The following is a 12480-nucleotide window of genomic DNA, read 5'->3' as shown; positions in this document are numbered from 1 at the left end:
TGTGGAATACAACAACTATGTGTATGATGCATTTTCCAGATGACAATGAAAACTAATTCTGCTTCTGTTTCTATTCTCCTGCTCGGTGCTGTTGGCTTCATTCTCCAGTGCTGCTAGTATCACTCTTTTCTTTTCTTACTCCATTTCAGAAAGTCTTTAGTGAAAACTGAACCAAGGATAAAACTCTACAACTGTCCAAGACACTTCTAACAAACCCATTGCAGAAGGACTCTTCCAGTCCTGTCCATTTGAGTGAGTGAAAGGCTTGTTCTGGTTTATACTGTCATGAGTACCTGCGAATTGTAGAAGGATAGCATGAGCTAAGACCTTTTTTTTGGTTCTGCGTCCTGTTGGTGGTGAAAAAAAAACCTTTGGCATTTTCTGTGCATGTGTAACCTTGCTCTTCAGGCTGCCTTTAGGGCTTTTGGTCTGTTGGAATGATGCGACACATTGCTTACATGAAAATCAGGCCTATTTTGAACTTTTTGTACAATACTTACTGATTTGTACTCATTAAGGTCTGAGCGGTTAAAATTCCTCCTCTTTTTTTTCCCCAGATATTGATGTATAGTAACCAGTGTGAAAATTCAGGTAAAAACCAAAACTTGCAAGATTTCAAGGCTGCATTTAAAAGCAGAACATAATATTTTAACTGCCAGGCATGCCTGATTACTATCCTCCAAACATTCATAGCTCTACCATAAATATATAGATTTTCACATTTTACTAATAAATGAATGAAAATACCTTTTGGGGAATAAAGTGATATGTTTTAAAAGCATTTGTTTACTTTTTCTCTAAGCTCCTGAGATGGCTAACATACTAGTTGTTAATCACACCATCTGTTGAAGCAGTGTTTGACTAAATGAATCAATTCATACTTTTTCTTCTTAAAGCAGTTTTTTACAGAACAATATGTTTGTGTCTATTACCCCATCATTTGGCAATGTAATACGAGATATTTTAATTTTCCTATTTATTGTGCATGGGTTTTCAATCTCCAAATATTTTTTTTAAATATGCATACAGCACAGAAAAGCTGTGTCTATTGATTTCTGTAGAATTGCAAACAGTGGAAAAATCTGTTCCATTCTGCTGTCAAATTTCAACCATCTGATTATATTTAAATGAGTTATTTCAACACGTTTCGTTTGAATGACCGTCATAGGCGATTCCTCCTTTGTACCGAAGATGGCAGTGGTGCACAACCTACCCAGCCGCTGGGGTTCAGCCTGCACCAGTTTGGCTCAGAGTTTGGTTACTGGTTCCAGAAAACAGCAAATTAGGGGCGGGGGTGGTGGTAGTGCTGAGATTTTGCAAATGGGAATGTCAACCTTTTGTAGCCTTCCTTGTCTCAGTTGTCTCTGGTGAGTTTACATTTACGTAATTCCAACCAAAATTCAGGCTAAATACAGAAACTGCAGCTTGAAATAAATACAAAGCCAAGTTTAGAAAGATTGTAACTGAACTGTTTTAAAATTTGTGTTCATGTGCACTTCCTAGCTTCAGCTGAAACAAAAAATCATCGGTATCTGGGCAACAAAATTTGGTCATTCCTGCAACCTCATGTGAAAAGCTGCAAGTGTCAAGTGCTCATGGGTCATTTCTAACCCCACAAGAACCATTGCAGAAATATCCTTGAATAAGTTCCTGACTTTTTGTTTACCTTAAACCAATGTTTTGAGGTTCACCCTCATGTAAATTCAGAGGAGGAATGCTGGGCTGAGCACCAGGGAGAATATGACAATTAGTAAAATAGTTTCTGAACAAAAATAATGATTGAAGCCATATTGGTATTACAAACAAATGAAATGAAAATAAGTAAGAAAATTCCTTCAGTATGCTGTAAAGAATAGTCCTGAAGGAAAATCGACCGAATGATTTCCTAATAATTTTTCTATTATCATGGACTCATGTATTCGTACTCCATTTTTCAACCCGAGTCTTATTTGTGCGAATTCATACACAGTCGGGTTAGCTGGCCAGACTCGTTTCTGAAGGACTGCATGCTATAATAGAAAAGTGTTTACTAAGTAATGAAGACTATTGCTAAGATGATATTAGTAGGGTCTTCATCACCTTTTGGAATGTCTGAATTTATTTATTGATGGTTTGGGTTTTTTGTTAATAACAGAGAAAGAAAGTCAAAGAGCAAATGTGTCTGTGAACGATGTCTCAGAATTTCCAGGCTGTAAATTGTGATCAGTGTTGTGTTGTGCCAGTGGAACACAGTTGTCTTGCTGGATCATAAATAGAGCAGGAGTCCATCAGTAATGCAGACGCCAAACAGGTGAATATATGAAGGAGTAGGTTCATGCCTTAAACTGGCACTAAATGTGAACCGGAAGCCAGTGAAAGGTATGAAATAATACAAGTATTGTTTTCTCAAGTGTCCTGGTAAGGTGGTAAACTGCTGACTTAATTTACACAAGGTGGAGATTTTGTATTTCTTCTATTTTAATTGCCAGCTAACTTTATTCTGCTCTGAACATGTCGCATGAGTCATTGTGAGGTGACTCCTCTGAGAAAAAGGATTATTTCTTGGCATCCCAAAGACAAAAGAAGGCATTCTTTCACCCTTCAAACCCTTTTTCAAATCTAAATAGTTAGCATTTAGCGAACTTGATCCACTGTGTTGCTCTGAACCACAAAACTTATTTGACAGTGGAGGGGCCCATCCCTTCAGGGAAAGAAAAGGACAGCCTCTTGATTAATCTCAGAGCTTCACTTAGGTCTTGCTGAAGTTAAGTTGAACCAGTCAACTATTCATTTCAATCCTGGTAGTGTTAACACATAATGGCATTTATTTCACATCAATGATTTCTTCTACAGGAGATAAATCATTCTCATGTTGTTGACAACGAAGGCGTTTCCATGTCTCCCCCATTCCTAATGGCTCATCTATAAATTTGGAAAAAAGAAGGGAGGAGGGAGAAAGGATGGTCATACGCTTTGTAGACCTTTGGAGGATGAAGGCGGTTGTTATAATGCTGCATGGTTCACTTTTGCTCTTGGGGTAAACAAGACATTACCAAGTATATTAAAGTCAGCACAGAGGGCAATATTGAGACCGAGGTTTAGTTTACAGTTTACAGTCCTACTGTGTATTTCTTCCCTGAGTCTTGATCCATCTCCTTCAGAAGTATACGTGAGCTACATCCAAGTATTTTCATTTGTCTGTGTTATATTTTATTTATTTGATTATCAACCCCTTGATTTTTGATTTTTCAATAATATTTAAAAATCTTTGTGTTCTCTCCATTTAAGGGGTTACGGAAGATGACTTTTTAAAGTATACTTTTAAATGTGGGTGTGAGGTAAAATTAGTAAGTCAGTTGTCACATCAGATCACTGAGAAGCTCAGGTAGAGGTATGGCATCAGTATGAAACTGCTCCTACACTGCTTTTATCTGTTAATTAAAAAGGATATCTGGGGGGTTCATGTCAACTTGAATAATGATACATTCTTTCTAGACATATTAGAATTCTCCTTGAAAAAGCTAGCAAATAGCATTGCTGTGTTGAGATTGTACATTTTATTCAGCAGATGGATCAGATCTGCCATTTTATAAGGGAAAGAGAGATGATTTTCTTCAAAATAAAAGCAATTCTACTGAGAGAATGACATTTACCTTCTTTACATTAATAGTCTGACAAATTTGACTTCCTTACCATTTGTATCTCATTTGCAATTTTCCTTTTCACTGGGTGGAGTTTTTCCTTTAGAGTTCAAAATGTTCCTGATCTTTTTGATTAGGCAGAACTTTTACAATTATCTAATCTTGAAAGCATAAAATCTTCCATAATGTAACCTGATCTTATTGCTTTTATACATTACAAGCTCATTGTGTGCAGTCCTTAGTCGTATGGTCGACTACTAACTTACGTACAAATCCTTCTGTGGGATCGTTTTGTAAGTGCATGTAAGTAAAAAGTAGATAATATGTAATTTTTTTGTATGTAAAGAGATATGAGTGGTTACTTTTTTATTGCAGAAGGTCTGCTCTAAGTTTGTTACAGATTTTTTACGAAGATTTTACAATAATGATTAATTTTCTTTTCTAAAATGTTTATTTTCTTGAAGATGGACATTTTGAGTCCATCAAAATACTTTAAAAGATTTTAAGGATTTTTTAAAATCAATTAAACCCCACAATTTTTCTGAAAATTGGATTGTACTAGATGACAACTTTAATTCTTCTGGTTTTTGTAAATACAGGCAAAATTGAAATGAATGACTTTAAGAAAAAAAGAAACAAAGGCCAAGCTGAGATCTTAAAATATTTTGAGAACTTGAGATTATTTATTATTATTTTGGGATTATTTATTATTATAGTTACAAGATTATTTGTTTTGGAGAAATTTTACTGTCAAGTTAGAAACCGAAATACATCTGATTATATACATTGCAATAATATTCCATTTGTATTGAAGAAAGTTGTCATAAGTCTATATAGGTAATAATTAGTTTTCAGTATATTTGTTTTCAGTTTTGTACTGTAGCTGATTGGGTAGCACAGCCAAAAGAGAAAATACCATCGAACTGCTCCTAGTGAAAGACAGCCAAACAGAAAAGGAATCTAAATTGTTGAGGTTGTATCTGCATTCAAAGCTAGAGGGTTGAAGTCTATTTCTATTACTCCACCTCCAAATTTCTAAAATTAAAGAGTTTGGAAGTCTGTGTAATTCTTTTTATGTTGGTGCAACAGCATGAGATGTCAGGAAATATGTTTGCTGTGAAGCATGCTGCAGGACTGATGGAGTGCCTGGTGTTGGAGCAGGAATAAGATAGAGTCAAACTGAAATTTACAATGTTCTCAATGATATTTTGATATTTCAAACTCTGGAATGTCAACAAATCTGAGTTGTTATTATTTGTGTGTTTAGCCATGGCTTTCTGTCCTATGTGACAGATGCAGCACTTTTTGTCAGTAGTAGGGTCATGGTTATTTTTACCCTGGATTTCTGGAAAATAACAACATTCTGAATCCCAAAATAAAGAAATTAATTTGTAGAAAGAGCCTAAATCCATTTTCGCAAAAACATTGCACCCTTTCTATCCACCAATGCTAGGGACATATTTTAAAAAGTTTTAATATAATAGCTCCTAAGAATCATTTGATATCAGATCCTCTTTACCAGACATTGCACTCAGTGAAGAACTCACAAGTCCAGTGAGCTTTAAGATAGTGCGCTTATGCTACTTACTAGCATCATGTTGCTAATTCATTACAGGTCTTCCACTGACCTTTAACTGGTGCTTAGATGATAAACTAAAGTTGTTTGAATTATGTTTATGGCAAATTAGAGGGGAATAAGATGAAGGGAAGAAACTGAGTGAGACAGAGTACGCCACCGCTGCTTTTGATGATGAAAATGGTTTATCAATTAGGTCCATGTAACGTCTGATTCTCTACCATCTTCAGGCCATACATACTCTGCTCTTCACTGAATCACATATTTGTTCACTATATACCATTCTTTATGCTTTTGCTCCCCCAGTTGCTTTCCTCTGTGGTGGTGGCAATGCTCTAGCAGTTTAACAGTCTCTAATTTCCAGTTTTCTATTTTAAGGAAATTCTTGAAGTATTGTGGAAGAGAGAGGACTCAATAAAAAGCAGGTACTAACCGCTAGATACAGCCCCTACAGATATTGTTAATTCTGTAGACTTATTTTCATAACAAAAGGGACTACAATACAGTAATTCCACCTAAGATGGAAGCCTCACAATCAATGGGCTATGCAGAGAATTTTTTCAGTTAGTTGCTTATTCCTGTATTAGTTTGCATATAAACTTTCTTTATTTTTCCTTCTGTTACAGGACATTGAAGAGTCAAATCTTTTATACATTTTATTCAAACATTGTAGAAATATTCCATTTGCAATTTAAATTGATTACATCTCAAAGCAGGGAATAAGAGGAAATAATGATGACAGAAAGTCTTGTTAAAAAAAATGCTGCAAATGTGGTGATGTATTATTCAAGGACAAACATTTCCTTTATGCAGTGCAAGAATCTGGTAAGTTCCAGAATACTGTCAAATTCCTGCAGCAACGGTGTTGCAGTTGTAGTAGAATCTCACCTCTTATTGCTGCACTTGCTTTTGCCTCCTTATTCTCTTTCTTTATTTCTTAACATAGAAATGAAGTCTCTTGTGGACCTTAGCATATCACCCACTCCCCCCACCCCCCCCCCACCCCCAATTTTCAGGCTACTTGACAACACTTTCTAAGCACTGCAGTGAATCTTGTCCAGGAAATGCAACAGTGAAACTCATCCAGGGTAGGCCAGATGACAAGACTTTTGATCCTAGATTCCTCCATTCTAGGCAAAAGTGAACACAAAAATAATGTTTCAGAAGCATAACAAACAAGGACATTTGGAAGCAGGTGTTGCAGTAAAGAGTTGTTATTTTCTGGGCCTGCTAACCATTTGTTAGAAAGGTAATGGAGTACTTTTCACCAGGATGGAAGAAAATCCAGCTCCACTAGACTTAAAGGCACACTAACATGACTATCACGATCACCTGTGGCTGTTGGCTTTTCTGTTATCAAAATGCCTGTTATTGTGAAATACAACACATCGTGCCATTCCAGGCAATGCTTCAGCATTCACTCTTTTCCTATGGAGCTCAGAGTAATCTGCTTTTATGTAGAGAACTGAGTGGAGAGGGACTAATGCTTTCTCACATGCTTACTGAAAGCTTCTCCTGTGGGGTTTATATGGTCCGTAAAAAATGAACACAAAATTCCACTTAGTTATTATGCATCATTCAAGCAATATCCTCTAGGTCTTGATTTAGCCAGGCGTTATGATAATCTCTTCCTCAAAAGATAACCCAGAAATGGGGGTGTATCTACACTCAGGGTATGTGAATATAAATTACAGATGGCAAAGCACTACGTTTTCTGGAGTACAAGATGCACGTATTCTTTCTTTGTTGTTTTGTGCTTGCTTCAATTGTTTTAATAATGTGTTTCTAACTACTTTACGCTTCAGAATATACAATCTGCATGAGTTTTAAGAGCATATATTTTTGCTTCTGTTCTCTTCTAAGCAAAAATTTACAGTAAGCCAGTTTTGTATTATTACATCCTCACAAGGGACTTAAGTAAAAGAAAGGCTGGGAAACATTGTACTAAATCACCAGTCAATGAGGCCACTCACAGTACATAAACCTAACTGTGTTCGTAAGTCTTTTCTGGGTCAGGGACGAAGAATGTATTCATTTGCCAGTACTGCCTTAAAGACAATTTAACGAACAAAAGAATCAAGCACAACAAGAAAAGCATCATTCTTATGAAGACACTTGACATTCCCTGAAGCATACACACCCAAAAAATCAGTCCACACCTGAAAAGCAGACTAAACTAAAAGCAGTTTAAGTATGTTCTAGTAGGAGAAGTTCAAATATTTGCAAATATTAAGCAATTGTTCTGTGTACTTCTAATTCATCTGATTGCATTAAACCTGAATATGCAAAGGTCTCTCAGTATCACTGAGAAAACTGAAAACTTGATAAGCTCTGAAACATGCTGTGTTCACTGAAAATGTGTAACTGTGCATTCAGTTGGTCTGTAGTAATTCTAAGATGTTGTCTTTTCATAGTTCAGGTTCCTCAGGCTTCATACTCAGTGTAATTAACCCCCAGTGGGGAACAACCTTCATTGTTCATTCAATACATTAATTCTTTCAATACAGCTAACATACCAAGTGGATTGTGTTAAGAGTATTTGTATATTGTTACAAAATGCTTTTGTTTTGTACAGGTTTCTGTACTACAGAGCATACTAATTGGAAAAAAAATCTATGCACCGATGTTGCCCAGTTACATGTTGAAGTATTAAAGATATATAAAAAATTGATTTGTAATGGAAATGCTGAATCTAAAGAAAGGGGCTTAAATGGCTGCTTCTCTTTGTCATTTAAACAGTAACTACATCTATAAAACTCCATCTGTTTTGATAGAGCATTCCATACATTCAACTTAACCACTGAAATTTGTTATGCTGTATAGCTGTTTTCACCGTTGAGCTGAAGCTATACGTTCTTGTAATGCTTAGAATACTTTTTTCTGATTGTCTTTAATATTTCTTGTCGTGATACTGGAAGACAGATGAAAAAACTGGAAATCAGGATCTCTTGAGTTCTCTTTTCCATTCCTCAGCTCGCTTAAGTGGCTTCTCTGCAAATGACTATTTAGCTACCCACAATTTACAAGAACAGTTTTACAGATATCTGATTGATGACATGAGATTTGGAAAGGGTCTGTAAACTGCTTTGCAAGGCTTGCATGTTAGCTACAGCATTTTGAATGCAAAATACCTGTACAAAGTATTGGGAAACATTTTATTGTGTTTTATAAACTTTGTGCCATTTAAAAGAGCTGCTTCTGTTTCTGTTGTGGAAATGCCATGTAAAATCCATTGAAATGAATATAGGTGATATTTTTATATTTCACCTGTATAGGGATTTGGGAATTGTTTGATGGTTTCTTTTGTATTCAGATTATGTTTCCACTCGATTCTTTCCCTCCAACTGCCTGCCAATTATCTGTGATACAGGAACTCATGTTTATTGAAAAGTGGTGAGGAAAAGTTTATCTAGTGTGACAGAATCAGGATATAGTTGTGTTCTACTGTCACCTTTAAAATTCTGCTCTCATGGCTATCCATGGCCAGCAGCTGTGCCTGCGGAGCCAAATCCTCATTCCCATGTCTGCCTCTTTAGGGTAAGTTGGCAGACATATACGAACAGAATACATTTGAATAACTTTTGAAAAATATCTTTGCCACATTTATACATGTATTGTTGGAGAGATGCTAGGGCTGTTCCTACGTAGCTTTGTACCTAAAGCTACATCTCTCCCTACAGTATTTCAACATTTACTGTCTTGGATGAAGGTAAAACAAGATAAATATTTTAAATATTTTTCTTTTGGAGGTTGAAATATTCCATTTATCTTCTTTTATGTGGAAGAGGAAAAGAAATGTGAGATGTCTTAGTCAACATTTATAATTAATAGAAAGGTGAACAAATACTGTTTAAAATTGTATATGAATACAGTCACTTATTAGTAGTAGCAAGTTTTCTGCTACTTGCTGATACGATACTACTTTCTGCTAATGCTGATATGAACAATTCATTGATGGGCAATGACTGCATAATTTAATAAGAATACATAAATACCTAAATTAATTTTAAAGCTGTAAATGTGTGCATAAGCAGTTAATCTGGGTAGCATAAGAGAGAGCCCTGTGAGTGCTTCTCTGACAAAATATAAACGGTAGTTAATCTATATGCAAAACTGAATTTACCAGGAGAAGATACAGGTAACTTTGGCTATGATCATGGCTTGTTTAGGGACAAGTAAACTAACTGATCATTACTCTTGGGAAATGCTTTAATGGAAACAAGAAAATATTAATTTGATCTTTCAAGAGTCATTCAGTTATTAGTTAACACAAGGGCTATCCAGTAATGTAGTATTTATCATTAGGTTATACATCAGAGCTTCCTGTCACTTAATGCCTGGTGTGGGAATGTAATTCAGATCATTTCACTTCAGAAGCAAAAGCCATTTACCCCCTTGAACAAAAGGAGGATGTTTATTAGTGGGTAGTAGCACAGATCCAAGGAGACTTGGCAAGGCATTAGAACAGCTAGAAACATGACAAATTTTGCTCAAAACTGCTTACATTTTCATTCCATGAGCTGTAAGGAGGAACAAATTTGTTGACAGCTTTTTGCTGAAAATTATTTTGCAGGTGTTCTTCATTGAGAATCAGGAAAGGGTACAATCCTTTTTTAAATTTTGCCATGGAAAGTGAGCGTTCTTATTTGATATATCAAGTTTAATCAACAATCTAAATGTTTTGAAAGAGTATCATTGCAAAATTTGAGCTAACATTTTTAAAGCAGTTGGTTTACACCTTTGAACAATGCACATTCAAGTGTGTTTTACTGTATTTTTCTCCTTTCAAAAGGAAAGATAATGAGAAGCTCACTCAATTCGATGTCTCTAATTAATAGGTGAGTGTTGTTTAAAATGATGCATGAATGAAAACACTCATTAAGTTTTATTCTATGAACAATGGTTGATGATGTAATGATCAGGATTTCTTCTCTTTCTATAAATCAGTATTTTAACAACTTCCAAAAGAAGAGGAAAACATGGAAGCCTCCAACTACTTTTCCACTAACTTCCATTTGAGGTCTCTTGAGGACTACAAAACTCTCCCAGGAAATGTGTGGCAATTTTTTTTCCTCTGTTTTAGCATGTCACTGAAGGTTTTCAGTTCAAATATCAAATATTGGGGACAGCTATTGATTTAGACTTAACTCACCTCTTGAAATTATGTTTATGACTATTTCCCCAAACTCTGAAAATAATCTACTATGAGGTGCTTCTGGCATCTGTAAAGGACACAGAAAATTAGGCTGCATTCCTTATGGAGTTTTTGTTTGGCTGGTCCCTTTCCAGAGCTATTCCACAGGGTGAGATAAAGGAGGCCACACAGAACTGATACAGATTAAAAATTTTAGACCATTACCAATGACTGTGAGCAACTTCTGTGACATTCTGCACATCTTTTTATCTTTCCCATACCTTCTTTTTAAAATCTCTTACAGAATTATTGCAATTATGTTAATGAAATCACATGTGCTTCAGGAACAATGCATTGCATCTCCACAACTCATTAGGAAGTAAAAAAAAATACACATTTAAAATAATGTGCAAGTAAAACTTGCATTTTAAACTGTATTGCTACATAATTATCCTGTTTACAGTCTTTCCTACAGCTTTTCTCACAGAAAAATGTAGATTTGGATTCTAACAGGAATAAAAATGCCAGAAAGCTTTGGCAAGAGAATGGTTGCTGCATACTTGGGGATATTGCATGGAGAAAGAAATGTGTTTGTAATTAGGGAAACACAGAACAGTTCTGATTACATCTAAGAAAAGCCAAATAGAGTGACTTTCTGAAGGACAGACCATGTAAGCATAAGTAGATGAAAACACAGCTTATGCTAAAATAGTTAAAGGAAGTACACAAGTCAAAGCTGCTTTAACAGACCAGCTATTTCACAGTCTTCTATAATCTATTTCTAGATTTGTTCTTGAATTAAAATGTACACATCATTTGTCCTGCAAGTTTCCAAAAATTTGACCAGTTTTCCCTCAAAATATGTGAGTAATGGTTACAAAAAGCCAGAAAAACATTCTGCTGAAGATAGTGGTAATGTATCTACCAAACACAGTGGGCACTAAACAGACATAATTAACTATATTGTGTTTTTAAAAGTGTCCAAACACCATTTGATTTTGAGAAAGATTTCAATGGAGAGTAAAATTCTGCTGCTTCTTCACAACAGAAGGTTTTCATATCTTCCTCACCGGTGGAATCCAGGCTCTTCTAAAAAGCATCACTTTAAAAATATTTTAAAACACTCAGTCTGACTAGTTAGTGTTGGGCTGTTTAATTTCCCACACTTCAACTCTGAGCCCAAAAAATTGTACAAGCTAAACTTGTGAGCTTGGAGAACTAAAGTGACTTGGATCTGCTGAACTAATGATGCCACAGAAATGTCTACATAAGGATTATCTTTGCAAAATACAAGTTCTGATTAAGTGATGTTGACCACTTGCCTTTTATATCTGACCAGCAGGCAGGTTGTATGGAATTTGAGACTGCACAGAAACCTGAATTTGGAAGTGGTTTGAGAAAGCTAAAGCTTCTGAGTGGTTCCTTGTAGCATTCTCTGCCTTGACATGAGACCACATTTTCATGGCACACAACACTAACAGATGTGATACTACAGTTCAATTTACTATGAATAGCCAAGTTTCATCAGAACACTATTATTCTCAGAAAATGCCTGGAGAATGTTAAGATGTTGACTTTTCAAAACGTAGTCCTCGGGCGTGACCTCCTCCAGTTACCGATTTTTCTAATGATTATCTCAAATCATTAAGAATTTCAGATCCCTGTTCGTAAGGGTGGTGACCAGAAAGCTTCTGAGCCCTATGTCTGTTGTACCTAAGAGTCTCACTCACTGTCCAGTGTGTAAATAAACAAAATCATTCTTTTTAGAAAGAATGACTAAGCCAAAGAAAAATGAAGATGTTTCAGTAAAAAGATAAATTAATAGAGCTAGAGTTCTTAAAACAGGTCCATGTCAGAACCTGTAACAGCTCTAGAATTTTAATTCATGCTCATAAGAAAAACAAATTCCATCATTGTATAAATGTAGAAGAAACTTTCCAGAGCAAATGGCAGCGGAAGTGGAAAGGGAACCAGACCGAAATTCTCATCCAACACAGATGTTTGCTTTGTATATTTGTTGAAATCAAGAAGGTAGTATTTCTGTCCCTGGAACAAACTGTGCCTAAAAACTAGGTCTTGAAACACCTTCTTTTCCTCAGAATCTCCTTCAAAACCATAGTATATTCAATAGCATACCTAAAGGGACACAC

General features: G+C 35.6%; 1 long non-coding RNA gene across 1 annotated transcript in view; it reads right to left on the bottom strand.

The window, feature by feature from the left end:
- Nucleotides 1-2598: 2598 nt before the first annotated feature.
- LOC121092732 overlaps nucleotides 2599-12480 on the bottom strand; it is an 11546-nt gene continuing 1664 nt past the window's right edge. The window contains exon 3 of the long non-coding RNA XR_005829364.1: nucleotides 2599-2901. This is a non-coding gene — a long non-coding RNA (uncharacterized LOC121092732). The remainder of the gene's footprint in view (nucleotides 2902-12480) is intronic.

The sequence above is a fragment of the Falco naumanni genome, chromosome 8 (genome assembly GCF_017639655.2).
Source record: "Falco naumanni isolate bFalNau1 chromosome 8, bFalNau1.pat, whole genome shotgun sequence".
NCBI classification, from domain to species: Eukaryota; Metazoa; Chordata; class Aves; order Falconiformes; family Falconidae; genus Falco; species Falco naumanni.
Note: the sequence above shows the minus strand (reverse complement) of the source record. Positions and strands in the feature narration are given on the sequence as shown.